Source organism: Podarcis cretensis (genome assembly GCF_951804945.1).
Source record: "Podarcis cretensis genome assembly, chromosome: 7".
Taxonomy (NCBI): Eukaryota; Metazoa; Chordata; class Lepidosauria; order Squamata; family Lacertidae; genus Podarcis; species Podarcis cretensis.
Window position 1 is genome coordinate 13,807,181 of NC_137176.1, and position 12,687 is coordinate 13,819,867.

Here is a 12,687-nt window from a genome sequence, read left to right on the forward strand (position 1 = left end):
CTATCATTCCAAGGGTTTTCTAGGTTTACCAGTAACACAGTTTTACAGCCCTTTTAAAGATTCCTTTAATGTGCGGTATATTTCAGCTATAGGTGTTTGACCACCACCAAACGTGTAAACTGCCATTGCACGATTTCCTTTAAAATATTTATTGCCCTTCTTAGTAAATCACTGATATTTTTGCATCTTCAGTGCTTGGACCAGGCTGCCATACAGATTTAACTTAAGGCATCACTTTCCTCCGAATCAGATTACACATTAACAGAGAGCCTGACTGAGAACTCTGCCAGCTCTATGTACTTATTTTAAATTAAGCAAATAATGTATAATTCATAAATGACGTGCTATGTACATCTTTGTAGAAAGAATAACCTGCATGTTATGATTTATTTATACTGATAGCAAAGAGCTAAATATGTCTAAATAATAGTTCTCTGGAACGTGTTCAGAATTTTATGATACAAACACTGGAGCATTTGAAAATGCAGACTGTGGCAAAATCACTCTTGTATGACTTGTTTAGTGCCAACACATCATCATCAACAACAAAAAATCTGAAATGGATCTTAGCCAAAATGAAGTTCTTATAATTTAGTAGTGGAAGTCTTACATTATTCAACATATTTAAAACACAAAATTCTGTCCCCTCTCTGTCTCTGTAGCGGGAAGAATACATACGGCCCATATCAGCTTGAGATGTACAAAGGAAACTGAAGTCCAGTCCAGTGCTTACCAGGCCGCTAGGGCAATTCAATCAGTCTGCAATCTGCTGATATGGAAGCATCTGGTTCTATAAAGGAAACCCTCTCAGGCCTGCTTGTTAAACGACATTTTGAACTTAGGCTCTAATGCCAGAGAACAAAAAAGAAGAAGAAGAAGAATAAATAAATAAATAAAAATGTGCTTCTTGCACTACATAAAAAGGACATACCAGTATACAACTCTTGACATTTTCCTTCAAAATACATGCAAGCGATGATTAGGAAAGGTTTTGTGGATGTTGATGTATCTGGAAAGGGCAGGCTGAGAGTTACAGATGTATTTTCTGCTCATATTTGCCAGGTAGTTTGGTTTAGTTTATGGCAGAGATGGGGGAGAAATGTGATTTCCTTCTCATTTAGAGGTGAACTTAACCCGTACACATTTCCCAAAGCTATAAATTGATGGTTCTGTTTGTCTTAGTAGATGCCTCGATTTATATTTTGTATTTGAAATTGCTCGTGTTTGTATGCTTCTGTCATGGCCTTTGTCTAGCACAATAAACTTACTGAACTGAACCTAGCATACAAGTCTTTTCAAAACAGCAGAGTATGTTAACCTAGAATAAGAAAGACACACATGGCAAAATATCCTTGGACCCATGCTATCATTTCTAAAGTCACAATGTTTTGTAGGCATCAGGCAGCACAGATTTTAACTCATTTGACTGATGGAGCATTTGCTTTCGTTATATAATTTCCTATATGCAGTTTTTCTTGTAATAAATTTAAGTTGTATGGTACTGGTAACTGCCTTAGTATTTTCAGGTAGGATGCTCTCATGACCTGCCCCTGCCTGTACCTGGATATTTCTTGTCTTTTTCGAGGTGGATATATTGCGTGCTCCTTGCACAATGTCTGATGAAGTACTATCGTATGTGTATGTCTCGGATTGACTAGCTGTCTTCTGCTTTTTGAAGGAGTTGTGGATATCCATAGCCAAACAAATAAAAACAGCTCGGCTTCTTTGCTTGTTTTTTCTCTAGCAACCTTATATAGAAAACCCTTGTGCATTTCTTTCAACTGTCAACCAATCAAAACAAGAGCATTAAGCTTCTGTTTCCCCAGGAAATGATTTTCGGTACACATCTCCTGAGAACCCTGTCAGTACTTTAGGTTTCTATTCTGCTGGGTTACTTTTGGTTTCTGTTCTTGACACCCCCCTCACAAAAGCAGGGTCAGGTGCAGCAGCACTGCAAGCTGCTCGCCTCCTTTGTTTACATTTCTAGGATTTCCCAATCATGTAAGATTTACAGCAGCAGCATCATTAGGACACAGCTAGTAGCATTCACACCAGTGCTTGCTGACCCAGGAAGGCTCTCCTGACAGCCACTCTTAATTGGAGTGGTCTGAGAGATCACTGCAAACCTCTTGTTGACTAGATGCATGCAGTGCCAACCTGAGACCTTTTGGTGCCTGAGGCAAGACGTGCCACACAGATGCCTTCTCCCTCGCCCTGGGTGGGAGTTAGGCCAGCAGCAATGCATCCCCTCTGCAGGAACGCCCCCTATTCACCAAGAGTTCTGCCAAAAGGTGGGTGTTGCTGCTGTTGACTCTAGCTTCAGCTTTCAGTGGCACCGGCAAGGCCAGATCAGGATCTTCTGCCCACCGTGGAGAATGCCACCTCAGGCTGGTTGCCTCAGATTGCCTCATTGGTGCGCTGGCCATGTTAGCACCACAAACTAGCTTAGGGGCTGCAGGGCATAACGTATGGTGCACCTTTCTAGCCACTTTCTACCCCTTAGAATTTGCCGCCTTGTGCAGCTGCCTCACTTTGCCTCATGGTAGGGCTGGCCCTGGTTGGATGGATGGATTTGTTTATTAAAACAATAAGTATGTAAACAAGTGCATACATACATACATTTAGGATTAGCAGGGCACCCCTTGCCCTTCCTGCAGACACGCATGTCTTTATGTGAGGTCACACTGGAGCTTTTATGGGATCCTCTGCTCACTGCAGGCCTTCAGACCTTCCAAGTGTCCCTATTGACCAGGAACAGTCCCAGATTTACAGAAGTCATCCTGGTTTCTGCTTTGATCCTGGAATGTCCTGCTTTTCCTATGGATGTCCCTATTCTCATTGAAATGTTGGAGGGGATGACATTATCTGACCCCTGAGCCATCTGAAGGCAGCCCTATATTGGAAGGTTTTTCAATGTTTAATGCTTTATTATGTTTTTATATACGTTGGGAAACCCCCAGTCAGATGGTGGGGTAGAAATAGTAAAATTATCCTTATATGGAATAGGACATCCCTATTTTCGTTAGAGAAATGTTGGAGGGTATGGACATTGTCTCTTTGGCAGCCAACACAGTGCAAGAAGCTGCAGCTGCAATTGAAAATCAATATATTACATGCACGGAAATAATTTAAGCTCAAATGATAGGTACTTTAGACTCTCACCCTGCTTGTGCATATGCCTGAGTTATAATATATTGTCTTCAACCTTCCTTTAAAAAATCTGCTTCCTCCCCCACTCCCACCTGATTAATCTGGTTAACATCTTGTTAGGAATATTTGAGAGGAAGGCACAAAACAAACCAAGGGAGTTTCACTGTTTTAGTATTTTATTACAGATAATAGCAACCCCATCGAACTGGGTTATTTGAAAACAGATCTGGCCTCAGGACACCTTATCTAGTCAGGTAATTTGATTCCATATGTATTTTGTTAATAATGCATATTCATGATCACATACTGAAGAAGAATCAGCCACTGTGGTGTAAAGGAAAGTTTTCTGTCATTTTTTGACTCAAGGGCACTACAATGCTATCATGTAAAGTTTGCTTCAATGGCTCCATATTTTGTTTCTGTGCTTGTTAACTTCTTTGTTTCATATACTTTCTGCTTATTTTCTGTGGAAAAACAAGTGCATTTGTGGCTGTTAAAAACACAAACAGTAATGAGGAGAGCTCTATGCAAATGTATGCTGGAAAACCTCATCAGTATTGCAGGAGGGGAAAAGATACAGATATTATATTCCCTTTAAAAACAGAAACAAAAAGAGGGTTCAAAGGGATATGGTGAAATTCAAACCTCTGTTGTTCCGCAAGGGTTGCTTTCCAGCTTAGTTCTCCTAATTATTTCCTGTCAATAAAATATTAACCCGAAGCTGAACCAGTACATCTGTTGTCAAAGTAAACAAGGAAAAATTTGCCAGCTTTGCTGCAGATTTGTAGCTTGAAGAGATAGGTGCCCAGAGTTACTCTTGATACTCCTAGAGTACGCTCTGCACAATTTCGATGTGGCTTCATTGTTCCTCTTCTTTTCTTCAAAAAGAAGCCAGACACTTCTATAGGGTGAGCAGTAGCTGGCAGCAGTGAGAGATAGCTGGGTGATGGTTCTTTGTGGATGGCTGTAGCCAGGAACATAGCATGGGTTGCAGGTGCCCAGGGCTGGGCAAGGGTTGTGCCCCGGCCAGTCCATTCACTGGCCAGCGTCTAATAATAATAATAATAATAATAACAACAACAACAATAATAATATAATTTTACTTATACCCTGCCCTTCCCAGTTTAAAAACCGGGCTCAGGGCAGCTAACAGCAAATATAAAACATTGATTAAAATGTGACTTTAAAAAAGCATAAAACAGCACAAAATACAACATAAAATGCAGCATCAATATCAATAAAATTCAAAAATTCAGGGGTCTTGGGGTGGGGGGAGAGAAAGAGAAAAAACCCAGTCAGTAGACATCAAATGATCACCAGGGCTAACTGGCTAAGTTGGTCCTACTAGGGCCAGCAAGGAGACCAGGGAAGAATTTAAATGTGGGGTCCCAGAAAGGGTTTCTTCATAGAAGAGAAAAGGGGAAAAGGGAATAGAGGATCAGGCTAATTCAAATTGAAGGCCAGGCGGAATAGCTCTGTCTTACAGGCCCTGCAGAAGGAGATCAAGTCCTGCAGGGCCCTAGTCTCATGGGACAGAGCATTCCACCAGGTCGGAGCCGTCACTGAAAAAGCCCTGGCCCTGGTGGAGGATAGTCTGGCTTCCTTAGGGCCCTAAGCAATGGAATCTCTCCTTGCAAACTAGCCCCAACCTGGGAACAGAGATAAGGCAGAGAAACGTGGAGCCAGGAGTGCTGCTGTGTTGCCTTGCAGTGGGGAACTCTGGGCAGCACACATGACTCTAGCAGTGTTTTCCTCCTCCCTCCCTCTTGGCTGGTCCACAGTCAAGGCATCCCTTCGCCATCCATGAAGAGAAGGAGGTGTTGCTCCAGCCCTGAAGGTTTGGCCTGAGCGTGGCTTGCCTCCCAGTCTTGATGAGGGAGCTTGTTGTGGGGGGTGCCTGGTTGTGCACTCTCAGAAATTTGCATCTGGGGCTATGGCCTCTCTGTGCCCCCCCCCACGCCATTGGCTGTAGCTGCTGTCAAAACTGCTACAATAATTGCTGAGATCATGGTCTTTCCAACGAGTGGCTACTGTCCAGGTGTGCTGGTCCAGGGGGGAGGTTACCGTGGGACGAGGCCCAGGACCTGAGTTTAGGGTCGGCAGACAGTCCTCCTCGGGCGAAGCGGGGTCCACAGAGGGAAGCCGGGCAAGGACAGGAACTCTGGAGGAAACAGGACTGGATGCTGGCCGAAACAGCTCATCAACGACGTTGCTCCCGCAACCTGGGACCGGGATGACTGGCCTTTATCTTCTCTGCCCTGAGAGACTCGCCTGTAGGCACTGAGTCCTCAACCACCTCTGGAGCCAGAGTGGATTCACCTGGTTCCTGCTCCTGAGGCTCCACATGCTCCACAGGTGCAGGCGCTTCGGAATCAAGGCCCTGCCCCAGTTCAGCCGGCCCTGGAGGCGGGGACTCCTGCGCAGGCTGGGATTCCTCCGGTTCAGCCTCTGAATCGGATTCCCAGGCCATCACACCGGGTTTCTTAATGGTCTTACTTTAAATGTTGTGAGGATCCTTCCTATGCCCTTCAAAAATGTGTTTTTTGGTGGGTGGGGGGTTATTGGGTTGTTGTTTTTATTTTGATTATGTATTTTGTGGTTTTGTATTGTGATTTTATTCTGTGAACCGCCATGAGACCTCCGGGTATAGGGCGGTATATAAATTCAATAAACAACAACAACAATAATACAGTCCTTGATGCTTTTGAATTATGGTGCTGAGGGAGACTCTTGAGAGTCCCATGGACTGCAAGAAGATCAAACCTCTCCATTCTTAAGGAAATCAGCCCTGAGTGCTCACTGAAAGGACAGATCCTGAAGCTGAGGTTCTAATACTTTGGCCACCTCATGAGAAGAGAAGACTCCCTGGAAAAGACCCTGATGTTGGGAAAGATGGAGGGCACAAGGAGAAGGGGACAACAGAGGACGAGATGGTTGGACAGTGTTCTCGAAGCTACCAACATGAGTTTGACCAAACTGCAGAAGGCAGTGGTAGACAGGAGTGCCTGGTGTGCTCTGGTCCTTGAGGTCACGAAGAGTCGGACACGACTAAACGACTAAACAACAACGGGGGTGGTGGTGATGGTGGAGAACAGGGAATGGGAGCCTGCACGTATGCAAAAAAGAGTTCCCAGTCAATCACTTATTACAGTTCTGTTAAGTATTCCCAACCAACACAGTTTCTCTTGCCTTTCCAATTCCCTTGTGCTAAGTTATTTATAGCAGTGGTTCCCAATTACAGTAGCTAAGTACTGTGGACCCCATTTTTCAAAAGCTGAACCATGGACCCCCTACTTTTGAAAATGTTCATATCTCTGTGGTACTTTTTGTTATGCAAAGGTTGCCACGGATGCCCTGGGTGGGTTATGTGGACCCCCTGGGTTCCATGGACCACCAATGGGATCTACTGATTTATAGCATTTAGTTTGACTTATGGTTGGGTTTGTTAGGTGCTGTGTCTGTGCCCATATTTTTCTACTTATCTGTCTGATATGTGTCAGGTCTGATATTTCAGAGGGGCAGCAGAATATGTAGAACTTTCTGGCCTATTGGATAGAAAACACAGGCAGAAGATCACCTAGGTTTCCACTGGGAAACAAAACAAAAAACAAAAATTAATTGGAATATTGAAAAGGAATAAGGTAATAACAGAACTGACAATGGTTACTATTTTAATGCATGAATAACTAAACAAATAAAATTTTAATAAAAGGGCAGACTTACAAAAAGAAACGTTTTGCATAGTTTTAAGGATGTGTGAATTAACATGTAGGTAAGAAGATGTATCTTAGTTCAAAAGAAAAAAGACAAAAATGTGATAAGGAAATCGCCTTATAATTATACTGTACTAGAAGCAAAAGAATAAAAAAGGGGGGGGGAGTATATACTTCCTTAAAACATGGGAGATTGGAAAAGGACAATTATTCATGTATTGCCTCTAGCTTTGATCTGTTTATCTCAATTTCATTTCATCCCCTGCACACTCTGTGTGATTTGTTTGTCTTCCTGCAGTGGCTATAACACTCGAGTGTGGAATTCAAAACACACTGCCTTGGGTTTATACTTGCTGTGTACAGCATTGTGCTACCCAGACTGTATGTCTGTTCATGTGCTGACAGGGGTGCCATTGATGGCATATACAGTGGTGCCTCGCAAGACGAAAAGAATCCGTTCCGCTAGTCTCTTCGTCTAGCAGTTTTTTCGTCTTGCGAAGTAAGCCCATTGACGGATTAGCGCTATTAGCGGTTTAGCGGCTTTTAGCGGCTTATCGGTTTAGCGGATAAGCGGCTTAGCGGCTTAGAAAAAGGGGGGGGAGGGGAAAAAACCCGCAGGAACTCGAAAGACATTTTCATCTTGCGAAGCAAGCCCATAGGAAATTCGTTTTGCGAAGCACCTCCAAAACGGAAAACTCTTTCGTCTAGCGAGTTTTCCATCTTGCGAGGCATTCGTCTTGCGGGGCACCACTGTACTGTTATTCGTGTTCTAATTTTGTGTAATGGTGATTGCATACACTGGCGGAGGAACGGGGGTGTGGAGGGAGCGGACCGCACAATTCTGGTAGGGTGCCATCGCAGCCCCCCCCCCCCCCCGGACACATGCCGCACCTCTCCCGCGCCGGGTGCCACTCCCCCACAGGCGGCGCGCCACGCTCCCAGAACACGTGCAACACCCCTGCAAGTGGCGTGCTAAGCCCTCGCGGGGGCATACCATGCCCCTGGAATGCGCGCCACGCCCCTGGGGGAGGCGCCACGTCCCTGCCTGCTCTCTGCCCCTGGTAGCGGAGCATGCACCTTCACCACTGGTTGCACAATCACAGTCATCAGTGCGTAGATTTGTAAACCCAAGGTGAGGCAAAGTGTGAACAAAGTTATTGCTTCTTTGCTGTGCCCTCAATTCCCTAGTATAGTTCTATCTCAAGTTTTTAACCTCTTATTTAATTTTAAATTTAGGAATGGACCAACCCGCCTAAATCTGTCCCATGTCAGTTTTGCTCTTTGCTCTTTTTTGTGGTCTTCCCAAAAGAAGGCACAATAAAATCTGCACGTTTTGTATTCATTTGGTTAACACTTTCCCCATAAAATGCACATTTTCCAAGGATATTTGCTCCCCTCATAAAATATGTACTTGAATGTGTTGTTATGGAAAACACACTTTTTTGGGACTAAAACTGCATCGTGGAATCTGGAGAAGTTGCATTCTGATCTGCAAGCAAGTTTGGGAATGTTGAATTGCATCAATTCACTTCAAGAAGTGGATCAAACAAATCCATCCCCTACTCCTTCAGTCTCCCATAAGATCCAATTTCTGACTCCATTCACACTGTTCAACTTAGCAGCATATTCTTAGCATTTTGGTCTGTTCACAGCGTTTGTCTTGGTTCCCATGCTGAATTATCCTACTGTGTGTTTGAATTAATTGCATTTCCCCACCATACCTTATTTTTGTTGGCATCGTAGAGGGAGCCTCTACATAAAAAGCACACAAATAATAGTGTTTACTGGCATCTGTAATCAGTGTTTCCTAAATATTAGCAGTATATTAGAGGCATGACATGTAATAGATTCTACCTTTTTAAACTACATTTTTATGGTACATTAATCATGTGGATCTATGAGATCACTGGTCTGAACCTTAGAGGGGGAAAAAACGCCCATTAATTATCCAGTGAGGCTACAATAAATTTGTAAAGATAGGTGGGATGAAGATGGAAACCACATGTAATTTCTTATAGATCTGTTTTACAAAAGTAGTTATTTCCACTAATGGATAAATGAGATCGTTTTATTTTGCAAATCTAGACCCAGACAGCCATTTAAGGAACCCCATCAATAAAGTTATGATTAAACAATGAGGTGTTAAAATTATAATATAAAAGCCCATATGCTTACTACAATAAAATAAAATTTGAAGCATGCGATGTGTGCATGCAATGATAATGAGGAATATTGCTAGAAAAGAGAAAGCCCGAAGATTTTTGGAGAATTCTCGGGACTAGCATTTAATTATGTGGATCAAAGAATGAGGGCTGTTGATGAGATTTTCTGGGCCTGCTAGACAAATTGCCTCCTCTGTCATGGGTATGTCCTTGCAACACTAGCTAGAAAAGGCAAGGTAGTTATTGGAAATCCGGCGTGATAGAACCTAGTTCTCAATGGAAGAATAGCAAACCTGCTTCTGGGTTGCACTATTTCAAACTGCAGGGAGAAGTTAACATGATGGCTGGCTGCTTCTCTCTCTATAAACTTCTCTCCATAGTGTGTGTGTGTGTGTAGAAATATTATGTCATGTAGTTCCTACCTGCAAGTCCGAGGCAGTGAAATTTGGATACAGGTTTACCACACCAGTGAAAATCAGGCCACATTCACAAAGAGGAAATGTGAATTGGGAAACCTGGTATTTGAGGATGTCTCAGAAGATACAGCGCTTACTGGAATCTTTACATAAAAATGAAAAATGTTGACCATAGTAAAGGTTATAAAAAAGGTAAAGGACCCCTGGACAGTTAAGTCAAGTCAAAGGCGACTATGGGGTTGCAGCACTCATCTCGCTTTCAGGCCGAGGGAGCCGACGTTTGTCCACAGACAGCTTTTTGGATCATGTGGCCAGCATGGCTAAACCGCTTCTGGTGCAACAGAACACTGTGTTGGAAATCAGAGCGCACAGAAACACCGTTTACCTTCCTGCTGGAGCAGTACCTATTTATCTACTTGCACTGGTGTACTTTCGAACAGCTAGGTTGGCAGGATCTGGGACAGAGCAACGGGAGCTCATCCTGTCGTGGGGATTTGAACTGCCGACCTTCTGATCGGCAAGGCCAAGAGGCTCAGTGGTTTAGACCACAGCGCCACCTGCTTCCTGACCATAGTGACAAGGTGTTGCTGGTGCTACTTGCCATATAATTAAAGAATATGAAGCACACAGCTTCCCCAAAGGAATAAGGGGGACTTTAGTTTATCCTTCACAGAGCTACAACCCCCAGCACCCATAGCAAACTATGGTTCCCAGGATTCTTGGAGAGAAGTCATGTGCTGAAGCTTTAATTTGCAGGATGTTTACCTCTGCAGTACTGTGGTGCTTGTGTTGTAGTGGGGATAAAGGTAAAGGGACCCCTGACCATTACGTCCAGTCATGACTGACTCTGGGGTTGTGGCGCTCATCTCGCTTTATTGGCCAAGGGAGCTGGTGTACAGCTTCTGGGTCATGTGGCCAGCATGACTAAGCCGCTTCTGGGGAACCAGAACAGTGCACGGAAACACCGTTTACCTTCCCGCCAGAGTGGTACCTATTTATCTACTTGCACTTTTTGGTGTGATTTTGAACTGCTAGGTTGGCAGGAGCAGGGAGCGAGCAACAGGAGCTCACCCCGCCACGGGGATTCGAACCGCCGACCTTCTGATCGGCAAGCCCTAGGCTCTGTGGTTTAGACCACAGCGCCACCCGCGTCCCAGTAGTGGGCATAGGTAGGACTTAAATGTTTTAGAAATCACCCTGAGAGTTACGAATGGTGGGCAGTATATAAATTTAATAATAATAATAATAATAATAATAATAATAATAATAATAATAATAACAATAATAATAATATTGTATATGTAAATTGTTTAGCATTTTCTGGTCTTTGGTTAATTTTATCTGTTTATATTTTACATTGTTAAGTCAGTTCAGAGTTTATTTTGGTATAAACAGCACATGTAAATGAGGATGAGGAAGAAGTCCATTGCAATTCTATTTGTAGCTTACAGTGGGAAAGCAGCAATTTTGTAGCACTTCCATCTGGAAGCCCCTTTTATTGATACTGCATCAGCTTGTCCCATGCTGTTGTCCCCCTCTCTTCCCAAAGCCCATCCAGTTAGATTTGTCTAAGATCCCTGGTTTCTTGCAACTATGCTCAGAAATGGAGAAAGCCTTCTGTGTGCTTTTCCAATATCTCCAGACGTTCAGTGGGGTTTTGAACAAGATGTTGACACTGTGAGTTATTACATCTTTGTGAAATCTATTGGTTTGAAAGGATCATCATCATAAAGAGATGACAATACCGCATGGGAGTCAATGCACATCTGGCTGAATGCTCAGACAATTACCCAACTGCAGAAATTGAAACAATGCAAATAATTTAGGAGTGTGAGTGGACCACTTAAGTACTCATAAAATACAAGCTCATTAGGGGAGTGGTAAAACATTTCATGGGTAAAATATAGAGTGTCTAGAGCTTCTTCTTCTTTTTCAATGCCTAATTTAAAGAAGGATTTAATGCCAGATTTAAAGAAGGAAATATCTATTTTTCTCAAGCAGCATTGCATGGAGACTGGTGGCTGAGTGAGAGCATTTATTGCAAAAAAAAAGAAAAGAAAAAAAAAAGAGCAATGCTCTGTGGCTAACTGTCATAATATCTGTCAGAATCAGCAACTGTTAGAGTCAGCTGAAGACTTCAAACCATGTGGAGGCTGTTTTTAGACATCAGGTGTGAAGTTGTCTTTGTTGATTTATCACTACTAATTCTCTTATCCCCTTTATTGTAATCGTTTTTAGCCTGTTCTTTGCACTTCCCTAACATTTTATATCATTCATCTTATATCATTCATTTGCAAATGTACTATTCACTTCTTCATCCAAGTCATTAATGGTGATGTTGAGTAGCGCTAGTCCCAGTATTGATCTCTATGGTACCCTGCAAGAAACTATTTTCCGGCCTGATGCTGATCCATAAATTATTGAATGCAGTCTTTCAGGAAATGACATTTCCACTACTTAATTCCATTTTTTTTTTTTTTTGCCACAGTAATTGTGATAACAATGCAACTGAAGATATTAAACACCATGGATTGGATCCAGAGTAAATTATTCGCACTCAATTTCTACTGTAAATAGTGAAACTTCTGTTAAGTCATGTCTAACTTGTTTCATTGATTTCAATAGGACCTACATTCAAGTATCTTAAGGTTGTATCCAGTGCTAATTATATTCAGAGTAAACCCATTGAAATTAATGGACATGACTCTCAATTTATTTCATTGGGTCTACTCTGAGTAGGACTTGGTTGGATCCAACTCTATATGCTCTATTTATGAAGACCCTAGTTATCTGGGTAGTTCAATTGGGAAAGCATGAGATTTAATCTCAGGGTCGTGAGACTGCAAAGTAATAATAATAATAATAATAATAATAATAATAATAATAATAATTTATTATTACGGTCAAATACCAGTGATTGCAAAGTTGATGTCATTTGGAAACTTTCCCCTTATATTTTACTACATCTAAGGCTAGGGGTGATCAGTAACCATTCTGAATGCTGTTTCTGTGCTTCTGTTGATCATAGAACAGGAAATTTTGGCTGGTGAGAAAATAATGGAGGCGTGAGAAAATCTGTACGCCGTTCAATAGACCTTTATTGTTATGGGAAATCTCACTTCCATTTGCTTGTGTTCGCCATTGGTGTGACTGGCTTTTAATGCTAGGATTTTCCCCATCCTATTTCCTGATGTTTTGGCATTGATCACAATTGGTAAGTGCTTTTATGGGGCTCTGCTTTAGTGG

At 42.6% G+C, this 12,687-nt stretch overlaps 1 long non-coding RNA gene across 1 annotated transcript in view; it reads right to left on the bottom strand.

Moving 5' to 3' along the window:
• Positions 1 to 5,544: 5,544 nt before the first annotated feature.
• The window catches only part of LOC307220973, a 67,792-nt gene continuing 60,649 nt past the window's right edge, over positions 5,545 to 12,687 (bottom strand). Inside the window, exon 3 of the long non-coding RNA XR_013841238.1 lies at positions 5,545 to 5,632. This is a non-coding gene — a long non-coding RNA (uncharacterized lncRNA). The remainder of the gene's footprint in view (positions 5,633 to 12,687) is intronic.